This window comes from Natator depressus, chromosome 2 (assembly GCF_965152275.1).
Source record: "Natator depressus isolate rNatDep1 chromosome 2, rNatDep2.hap1, whole genome shotgun sequence".
In the NCBI taxonomy this organism is placed as follows: Eukaryota; Metazoa; Chordata; order Testudines; family Cheloniidae; genus Natator; species Natator depressus.
The window spans coordinates 126,188,005-126,199,435 of NC_134235.1; the positions used below are offsets into that span (position 1 = coordinate 126,188,005).

The window sequence follows — 11,431 nt, forward strand, 5'->3', positions numbered from 1 at the left end:
TCTTTGTTTTAATCCCCAGGTATGTACCTGTTGGACAATCAGAGGAGCTACTTCATTCCTATGGACCCCAAATCAGAATTCAACATATATATATATTTATACTAACACAGCTTATACATTGTTTAAAGGAAAACACCTGTGTACTAATTCTATGTTACTTGTTAACCTGAAACCATGGGCGGAGACATTATGTAATCTTTGACTACTGGCTACTGTGCTTATCTTGTCTTGCTGCTAGACCTATCCAGGGGTTTGGGACTGCCTACCCCGTCACTTCCCTCTGCCCATGGAAAATCCATATAATCCATTGTAATCGATTGTTTGGCAGTGTCTCAGAGCCAAATAAGCAAGGTGACGCTCCACCAGTGCTGTGCATAATAAACCCAAGTGCTTGATTCTACATGGTGTCCATACTTTGTTCCTTCAATGGGGTTGTCATAAATATAAAGGGAAATATACACCTTTCTGTATACAGAACTATAAAATCCCTCCTGGCCAGAGGCAAAACCCTTTCACCTGTAAAGGGTTAAGAAGCTAAGATAACCTCGCTGGCACCTGACCAAAATGACCAATGAGGAGACAAGATACTTTCAAAGCTGGGGGGGGGGGACAAAGGCTCTGTCTGTCTGTGTGATGCTTTTGCTGGGAACAGATCAGGAATGCTCTTCAGAACTCCTGTAAAAAGTTAGTAAGCAATCTAGCTAGAAATGCGTTAGATTTTCTTTTGTTTAATGGCTGGTAAAATAGCTGTGCTGAATGGAATGTATATTCCTGTTTTTGTGTCTTTTTGTAACTTAACGTTTTGCTGAGAGGGATTCTCTATGTTTTGAATTTGATTACCCTGTAAGGTATTTACCATCCTGATTTTACAGAGGTGATTCTTTTACTTTTTCTTTAATTAAAATTCTTCTTCTAAGAACCTGATGGTTTTTTCATTGTTCCTAAGATCCAAGGGTTTGGGTCTGTGTTCACCTATGCAAATTGGTGAGGATTTTTATCAAGTCTTCCCCAGGAAAGGAGGTGTAGGGCTTGGGGGATATTTTGGGGGGAAGACGTCTCCAAGTGGGCTCTTTCCCTGTTCTTTGTTTAACACGCTTGGTGGTGGCAGCATAGGGTTCAAGGACAAGGCAAAGTTTGTACCTTGAGGAAGTTTTTAACCTAAGCTGGTAAGAATAAGCTTAGAGGGTCTTTCATGCAGGTCCCCACATCTGAACCCTAGAGTTCAGAGTGGGGAAGGAACCTTGACAGGGGTTCATTTATTTCTTGGTAGTATTGTACTAATACACCAATTATGAGCGGTAATATCCCTGGGGTCATATTCTCAGCCACATTAGGTTTTTGCTTTGCACCTCTCTATTCTACTCCACCCCTCCTGTAACTCCCAGTGAAGGGACATAATTGAGGAAAAGTGGAGTGTAGCCTGGTTATCATTGTGTTGTGGAGAATAGATCCGGGAAGGAAATGATTTTCCCATCCCATGAATATTTTCTGAGATTTCAAAATATTTCCTATTGGGATGTACCCAATTCTCATTTTTTAAAAAAGGTACATGAGAAAGATCCTACTCCACAATATCAAGAGAGGGCACTCACCTGGAATGTGGGAGAAGCAGGTGTGAATCCCTGCTCTGCTTAATTGGGAGCAGGAATTTTAACTCATGTCTCCTGCTCCCTAAGTGAGTGCCTTAATCAGTGGGCTATAGAATCACTGTCTCGCCGACTCAGTGAATATATAATTATTTATACATAGTGGAACAGCGTCAACAGGAGAGACTGAGAGACTCTCATTCCAGAAATTCAGTGGTCAGGGCACTCTCTGAGGGTGTGGAAGATTGAGGTTCAATTCCCTCTCATTTTGATCAATCCTGGACCTGAGACACCTTTGTGACAAAAGTTTAGTTGAGACAGACCCTTTCTGACAAAAATGTTTGATCTTGATGATACTTGGTATATTTTGATGAACCCACTTCAATGAAACATTCCTGACCAGATCTAGTGGTGATTCCCCAGCTTGCAGAATGACTCTGTGGGGCACTGCAGTCAGTGCAACTTAGGACAGACTAAGGGCTGCTTTAAGTTGTTTTTTGGGCTCAGGATGTTGCCTCTGGATCCCAAGATCAGGAAGTTTAGTCTGTTTTTGCAAATACCCTATCCCCAAAACACGACCACCACCTAGGGTGACCAGAGGTCCCGATTTTATAGGGACAGTCCCGATTTTTGTGTCTTTTTTTTACTTACATAGGTACCTATTACCCCCCACCTCCTGTCCCGATTTTTGACACTTGCTATTTGGTAATCCTACCAACACCACCAAACCTGTGCGGGGCATGCATAGCCAGTCCTAAAGATCAGAGCCCTGATGTCTTGTTTCTGGGTCTTTACTGTGAATCATACAGTAGCAATGAATCATAAGAGGAATCATACCAGAACTAGTGAGTTTTACCAGGGCTTGCTCAATCTCAACAGAGTGGCAACTGGCCTCCCCTCTCATTCTGCCTACTGCCTCAAGAGCAAATATGTGCCTTCCCTCTGAAGAGGAGGTACTAACAGGAGGAACAGAGATAATGGGCTACTTGACCTTCCCCTGGAGTAAAATAGCAACTCCAGTGAAAGTGGAATCAGGCTGTCTCTTCCGCCCAAAGGAGGACTTGCTGCTGCCATAGGTAAAAAATGTCCCACAGCCTCTCTGAAGATTCTGATATCAATGGCTCCCCTAAAATGGGTAGGAGCTGTGATCTATTAGAGGATTGCTGGGGGGTCTGTGATAACATCTGAATGTCCGCGTAAACTGTGTTTAATGCATCCAAAATTTGGAATGCTTTTCCAAACTGAACTAAGCTGACAAATCTTTTGAAGTTGGGAGTGTTTAGTACTACTGTGCAATTATGTTATTAAAACATAAGCCTTCACAAGTAAAAATCTAAAGGTGCAGTCTAAGGTACTTTACTACTGCATCCATGCTTGTTGGTATGGTACAAAAAGAAAGAAACAAAGATTAAGGGAAAACTGCTTCTGGCTTCCATCTCTTTCAATTTCCCTTTTGATTATGTTATCAATCCTACAGATTCAGTCAAATGGCTGGAAAAAAGGATTATGAAACCCATTACAGAAATGTCATATAGACAGAGGCATAGATGCTTGATAGTAGTTATCAAAAAAAGTTTGTTCCTTGCTTCCAATACTTTCTTTGTGTACTTTGAAGGTATTGGGAAGCTTGAGGTTTTTATTTGCAAGCTAAATACACTTATTAACACACTAGAGATGATAGAATTAATGGCCTCAACTTTTAAATAAGTCATCCATGACCCCTTTACTCATAAGTATTCTTAGACTACATTCTGGCTGTTAACACTATTGAGAAACAACTGAGAAACCTTATAGAAAAATTTAAATCAAGGAGAAAAACTAATCATGTTCAAATACGTTAACTGCTTGTGAGGTGAATAAAATATGTGCTGTCTTTGTAGAATAAATATAACTTTCCATAGATGTTTATTATAGCAGCACAACATTTCCATGTTTTCTTTCAAAAAACTCTGTACTTGATTAACTTTGGAAAACTAGGTTTGAATTGAAATTGAAACCAAATATGTTAGGGAAATTTTAATAAGCAAAGGGATGCTGGATGTCAATATAAGGAGGAAGTACTACTTTGATTAGCAATGAGTACATCAACTTTTTTTAAAATCAGCTGCAAGAAAATGTTTTGTGTCACTGCTGTATCATTGTCTTTTAGTCCTGCCTAAAAAAAAAAAAAAAATACCAATTAAGTTAACACCAAGACCCAGGTCTTGAGTTGTGAATAGGGTGAACTGCTGCATTTTTACAGAGCCGCACTGAAATTAGTGGAGTGTAGGGCATAGAAATTAAGTAGTATCGACTGCTTTAAATTGTCTTTGAACCATCTAGTGACCCTCACTGTCTTCAATGTTTCACAAGCCACCCGATCCCTGCAGATTATGGATATGGGTTTTGCTTGTACCATGTAGTTATAAACATGGTCATTTGGACCACATGGTACCTGTTTTGTTCCTTTATATTGTATATTTTGGATATGTTTGCTCTTTACGTAAATCTGCAGAGCTATGTGAGGCACAGCAGTCTGTCATCACAGCTCAATATAGATTGGGATAGAAAAATAATTATGATAAAGGCATTATTCATTGTTTTCAAGAACCTAGAAGAAATATCTTCCGTATAACATGGACCTACCCAAGGACAAAGCTAATGGATACATTTTAGCCTTGTTTCCTATACAAAGCCCTGGTCTACACTAGGACTTTAGGTCGAATTTAGCAGCATTAAATCGATGTAAACCTGCACCCGTCCACACGATGAAGCCCTTTATTTCGACTTAAAGGGCTCCTAAAATCGATTTCCTTACTCCACCCCTGACAAGTGGATTAGCGCTTAAATCGGCCTTGCCAGGTCGAATTTGGGGTACTGTAGACACAATTTGACGGTATTGGCCTCCGGGAGCTATCCCAGAGTGCTCCATTTTGACCGCTCTGGACAGCACTCTCAACTCAGATGCACTGGCCAGGTAGACAGGAAAAGAACCGCGAACTTTTGAATCTCATTTCCTGTTTGGCCAGCGTGGCAAGCTGCAGGTGACCATGCAGAGCTCATCAGCAGAGGTGACCATGATGGAGTCCCAGAATCGCAAAAGAGCTCCAGCATGGACCGAACGGGAGGTACGGGATCTGATCGCTGTATGGGGAGAGGAATCCGTGCTATCAGAACTCCGTTCCAGTTTTCGAAATGCCAAAACCTTTGTCAAAATCTCCCAGGGCATGAAGGACAGAGGCCATAACAGGGACCCGAAGTAGTGCCGCATGAAACTGAAGGAGCTGAGGCAAGCCTACCAGAAAACCAGAGGGACGAATGGCCGCTCCGGGTCAGAGCCCCAAACATGCCGCTTCTATGATGAGCTGCATGCCATTTTAGGGGGTTCAGCCACCACTACCCCAGCCGTGTTGTTTGACTCCTTCAATGGAGATGGAGGCAATATGGAAGCAGGTTTTGGGGATGAAGAAGATGATGATGATGAGGAGGAGGAGGTTGTAGATAGCTCACAGCAAGCAAGCGGAGAAACCGGTTTTCCCGACAGCCAGGAACTGTTTCTCACCCTGGACCTGGAGCCAGTACCCCCCGAACCCACCCAAGGCTGCCTCCTGGACCCAGCAGGCGGAGAAGGGACCTCCAGTGAGTGTACCTTTTAAAATACTATACACGGTTTAAAAGCAAGCATGTGAAAGGATTAATTTGCCCTGGCATTCGCAGCTCTCCTGGATATACTCCCAAAGCCTTTGCAAAAGGTTTCTGGGGAGGGCAGACTTATTGCGTCCTTCATGGTAGGACACTTTACCACTCCAGGCCAGTAACACGTACTCGGGAATCATTGTACAACAAAGCATTGCAGTGTATGTTTGCTGGCGTTCAAACAACATCCGTTCTTTATCTCTCTGTGTTATCCTCAGGAGAGTGAGATATAATCCATGGTCACCTGGTTGAAATAGGGTGCTTTTCTTCAGGGGACACTCAGAGGATCCCATTCCTGCTGGGCTGTTTGCCTGTGGCTGAACAGAAATGTTCCCCGCTGTTAGCCACAGGGAGGGGGAAGGGTTGAGGGGGTAGCCACGCGGTGGGGGGAGGCAAAATGCGCTATGTATGTAATGTGCTATGTATGTAATGTTAACAGCAAGGTTTACCCTGAAAGAGTGTAGCCAGTGTTTTATAAAATGTGTCTTTTTAAATACCGCTGTCCCTTTTTTTTTCTCCACCAGCTGCATGTGTTTCAATGATCACAGGATCTTCTCCTTCCCAGAGGCTAGTGAAGATTAGAAAGAAAAAAAAACACACTCGAGATGAAATGTTCTCCGAGCTCATGCTGTCCTCACACACTGACAGAGCACAGACGAATGCGCGGAGGCAAATAATGTCAGAGTGCAGAAAAGCACAAAATGACCGGGAGGAGAGGTGGCGGGCTGAAGAGAGTAAGTGGCGGGCTGAAGAGAGGGCTGAAGCTGAAAGGTGGCGGCAGCGTGATGAGAGGAGGCAGTATTCAATGCTGAGGCTGCTGGAGGATCAAACCAGTATGCTCCAGTGTATGGTTGAGCTGCAGCAAAGGCAGCTGGAGCACAGACTGCCACTACAGCCCCTGTGTAACCAACCGCCCTCCTCCCCAAGTTCCATAGCCTCCACACCCAGACGCCCAAGAACGCGGTGGGGGGGCCACCGGCCAACCAGCCACTCCGCCACAGAGGATTGCCCCAAAAAAAGAAGGCTGTCATTCAATAAATTTTAAAGTTGTAAACTTTTAAAGTGCTGTGTGGCATTTTCCTTCCCTTCTCCACCACCCCTCCTGGGCTACCTTGGTAGTCATCCCCCTATTTGTGTGATGAATGAATAAAGAATGCATGAATGTGAAGCAACAATGACTTTATTGCCTCTGCAAGCGGTGATCGAAGGGAGGAGGAGAGGGTGGTTAGCTTACAGGGAAGTAGAGTGAACCAAGGGGCGGGGGGTTTCATCAAGGAGAAACAAACAGAACTTTCACACCGTAGCCTGGCCAGTCATGAAACTGGTTTTCAAAGCCTCTCTGATGCGTACCGCGCCCTCCTGTGCTCTTCTAACCGCCCTGGTGTCTGGCTGCGCGTAACCAGCAGCCAGGCGATTTGCCTCAACCTCCCACCCCACCATAAACATCTCCCCCTTACTCTCACAGATATTGTGGAGCACACAGCAAGCAGTAATAACAGTGGGAATATTGGTTTCGCTGAGGTCTAAGCGAGTCAGTAAACTGCGCCAGCGCGCCTTTAAACGTCCAAATGCACATTCTACCACCATTCTGCACTTGCTCAGCCTGTAGTTGAACAGCTCCTGACTACTGTCCAGGTTGCCTGTGTACGGCTTCATGAGCCATGGCATTAAGGGGTAGGCTGGGTCCCCAAGGATACATATAGGCATTTCAACATCACCAACAGTTATTTTCTGGTCTGGGAATAAAGTCCCTTCTTGCAGCTTTTGAAACAGACCAGAGTTCCTGAAGATGCGAGCGTCATGTACCTTTCCCGGCCATCCCACGTTGATGTTGGTGAAACGTCCCTTGTGATCCACCAGAGCTTGCAGCACTATTGAAAAGTACCGCTTGCGGTTTATGTACTCACCGGCTTGGTGCTCCGGTGCCAAGATAGGGATATGGGTTCCGTCTATAGTCCCACCATAGAATCATAGAATCATAGAATATCAGGGTTGGAAGGGACCTCAGGAGGTCATCTAGTCCAACCCCCTGCTCAAAGCAGGACCAATCCCCAATCAAATCATCCCAGCCAAGGCTTTGTCAAGCCTGACCTTAAAAACTTCCAAGGAAGGAGATTCTACCACCTCCCTAGGTAACGCATTCCAGTGTTTCACCACCCTCCTAGTGAAAAAGTTTTTCCTAATATCCAACCTAAACCTCCCTCACTGCAACTTGAGACCATTACTCCTTGTCCTGTCCTCTTCTACCACTGAGAATAGTCTAGAACCATCCTCTCTGGAACCACCTCTCAGGTAGTTGAAAGCAGCTATCAAATCCCCCCTCATTCTTCTCTTCCGCAGGCTAAACAATCCCAGTTCCCTCAGCCTCTCCTCATAAGTCATGTGTTCCAGACCCCTAATCATTTTTGTTGCCCTTCGCTGGACTCTCTCCAATTTATCCACATCCTTCTTGTAGTGTGGGGCCCAAAACTGGACACAGTACTCCAGATGAGGCCTCACCAATGTCGAATAGAGGGGAACGATCACGTCCCTCGATCTGCTGGCTATGCCCCTACTTATACATCCCAAAATGCCATTGGCCTTCTTGGCAACAAGGGCACACTGCTGACTCATATCCAGCTTCTCGTCCACTGTCACCCCTAGGTCCTTTTCCGCAGAACTGCTGCCTAGCCATTCGGTCCCTAGTCTGTAGCTGTGCATTGGGTTCTTCCGTCCTAAGTGCAGGATCCTGCACTTATCCTTATTGAACCTCATCAGGTTTCTTTTGGCCCAATCCTCCAATTTGTCTAGGTCCCTCTGTATCCTATCTCTGCCCTCCAGCGTATCTACCACTCCTCCCAGTTTAGTATCATCCGCAAATTTGCTGAGAGTGCAATCCACACCATCCTCCAGATCATTTATGAAGATATTGAACAAAACTGGCCCCAGGACCGACCCCTGGGGCACTCCACTTGACACCGGCTGCCAACTAGACATGGAGCCATTGATCACTACCCGTTGAGCCCGACAATCTAGCCAACTTTCTACCCACCTTATAGTACATTCATCCAGCCCATACTTCTTTAACTTGCTGACAAGAATACTGTGGGAGACCGTGTCAAAAGCTTTGCTAAAGTCAAGAAACAATACATCCATTGCTTTCCCTTCATCCACAGAATCAGTAATCTCATCATAGAAGGCGATTAGATTAGTCAGGCATGACCTTCCCTTGGTGAATCCATGCTGACTGTTCCTGATCACTTTCCTCTCGTGTAAGTGCTTCAGGATTGATTCCTTGAGGACCTGCTCCATGATTTTTCCGGGGACTGAGGTGAGGCTGACTGGACTGTAGTTCCCAGGATCCTCCCTCTTCCCTTTTTTAAAGATTGGCACTACATTAGCCTTTTTCCAGTCATCTGGGTCTTCCCCCGTTCGCCACGAGTTTTCAAAGATAATAGCCAATGGCTCTGCAATCACATCCACCAATTCCTTTAGCACTCTCGGATGCAACTCGTCCAGCCCCATGGACTTGTGCACGTCCAGCTTTTCTAAATAGTCCCTAACCACCTCTTTCTCCACAGAGGGCTGGCCATCTACTCCCCATGTTGTGATGCCCAGCGCAGCAGTCTGGGAGCTGTCCTTGTTAGTGAAGACAGAGGCAAAAAAAGCATTGAGTACATTAGCTTTTTCCACATCCTCTGTCACTAGGTTGCCTCCCTCATTCAGTAAGGGGCCCACACTTTCCTTGGCTTTCTTCTTGTTGCCAACATACCTGAAGAAACCCTTCTTGTTACTCTTGACATCTCTTGCTAGCTGCAGCTCCAGGTGCGATTTGGCCCTCCTGATTTCATTCCTACATGCCCGAGCAATATTTTTATACTCTTCCCTGGTCATATGTCCAACCTTCCACTTCTTGTAAGCTTCTTTTTTATGTTTAAGATCCGCTAGGATTTCACCATTAAGCCAAGCTGGTCGCCTGCCATATTTACTATTCTTTCGACTCATCGGGATGGTTTGTCCCTGTAACCTCAACAGGGATTCCTTGAAATACAGCCAGCTCTCCTGGACTCCCTTCCCCTTCATGTTAGTCCCCCAGGGGATCCTAACCATCCGCTCCCTGAGGGAGTCGAAGTCTGCTTTCCTGAAGTCCAGGGTCCGTATCCTGCTGCTTACCTTTCTTCCCTGTGTCAGGATCCTGAACTCGACCATCTCATGGTCACTGCCTCCCAGATTCCCATCCACTTTTGCTTCCCCCACTAATTCTTCCCTGTTTGTGAGCAGCAGGTCAAGAAAAGCTCCCCCCCAGTTGGCTCGTCTAGCACTTGCACCAGGAAATTGTCCCCCATGCTTTCCAAAAACTTCCTGGATTGTCTATGCACCGCTGTATTGCTCTCCCAGCAAATATCAGGAAAATTAAAGTCACCCATGAGAACCAGGGCGTGCGATCTAGTAGTTTCTGTGAGTTGCCAGAAGAAAGCCTCATCCACCTCATCCCCCTGGTCCGGTGGTCTATAGCAGACTCCCACCACTACATCACTCTTGTTACTCACACTTCTAAACTTAATCCAGAGACACTCAGGTTTTTCTGCAGTTTCGTACCGGAGCTCTGAGCAGTCATACTGCTCCCTTACATACAGTGCTACTCCCCCACCTTTTCTGCCCTGCCTGTCCTTCCTGAACAGTTTATAACCATCCATGACAGTACTCGAGTCATGTGAGTTGTCCCACCAAGTCTCTGTTATTCCAATCACGTCATAATTCCCTGACATCACCAGGACCTCCAGTTCTCCCTGCTTGTTTCCAAGGCTTTGTGCATTTGTATATAAGCACTTGAGATAACCTGCTGATCGCCCCTCATTCTCAGTATGAGGCAGGAGCCCTCCCCTCACAGACGTTCCTGCCTGTGCTTCCTCCCGGTATCCCATTTTCCCACTTACCTCAGGGCTTTGGTCTCCGTTCCCCGGTGAACCTAGTTTAAAGCCCTCCTCACTAGGTTAGCCAGCCTGCTCGTAAAGATGCTCTTCCCTCTCTTTGTAAGATGGAGCCCGTCTCTGCCCAGCACTCCTCCTTCATGGAACACCATCCCATGGTCAAAGAATCCAAAGCCTTCTCTCCGACACCACCTGCATAGCCATTCGTTGACTTCCACGATTCGACGGTCCCTGCCCTGGCCTTTTCCTTCCATGGGGAGGATGGACGAGAACACCACTTGCGCCTCAAACTCCTTTATCCTTCTTCCCAGAGCCACGTAGTCCGCAGTGATCCGCTCAAGGTCATTCTTGGCAGTATCATTGGTGCCCACATGGAGAAGCAGGAAGGGGTAGCGATCCGAGGGCTTGATGAGTCTCGGCAGTCTCTCCGTCACATCGCGAATCTTAGCCCCTGGCAAGCAGCAGACTTCTCGGTTTTCCCGGTCAGGGCGGCAGATAGATGACTTAGTCCCCCGGAGGAGAGAGTCCCCGACCACCACCACCCGCCTCCCTTTCTTGGGAGTGGTGGTCGTGGAACCCCCCATCTCAGGACAGTGCATCTCATGCCTTCCAACCAGCGGAGTCTCCTTCTGCTCCCTTCCCTCAGACGTATCATCTGGTCCACTCTCCGCATTAGTACCTGTGGAGAGAACATGAAAGCGGTTAGTTACCTGTGTCCGTGTTGCTGAAGCCCGGACATTCCCCCTTCTTCTGGAGGTCACATGTTGCCAAGCTTTTTCACTGGCCTCTTGGCTCCGCTGTGCAACCTGCTCTAAATCTTTAGAGCTTTGTGCCCGTAGAAGCATATCCTGACTTTTGTCCAGAAAATCCTCAGTTTCTCGTATGCAATGCAGGGTCGTTATCTGTTGCTCCAGACCTTCAATCTTCTCTTCCAATATGGAGACCAGCTTGCACTTTGCACAGACAAAGTCGCTTCTATCCTGTGGAAGAAAGACAAACATGGCACATCCAGTGCAGGTCACAACAGCTGAACCCCCCCCCTTCCATATCACCTTCCTACTATGAGGTTTCTCAGAGGAGTTGGCAAGATGTAAGCCTCACTGGGCTCACTCCAGGCGAACTCCCAGGCAAACTCCTGCTGTGTGCTGCTCTGCTGTCCCCCGCTGCTCAGCTGGTTCACCGCCGCTCAGCTGGTTCGCGAAGCTCTGGCTATTTTTAAACAGCCAGGCTTCCCTGAAACAAACAAGCAGACAGCCCCAA

At 46.5% G+C, this 11,431-nt stretch overlaps 1 long non-coding RNA gene across 1 annotated transcript in view; it reads left to right on the top strand.

Moving 5' to 3' along the window:
- LOC141981543 (uncharacterized) overlaps positions 1–176 on the top strand; it is a 47,620-nt gene extending 47,444 nt beyond the window's left edge. The window contains exon 3 of the long non-coding RNA XR_012637819.1: positions 20–176. This is a non-coding gene — a long non-coding RNA (uncharacterized LOC141981543). The remainder of the gene's footprint in view (positions 1–19) is intronic.
- The last annotated feature ends 11,255 nt before the right edge of the window (positions 177–11,431 follow it).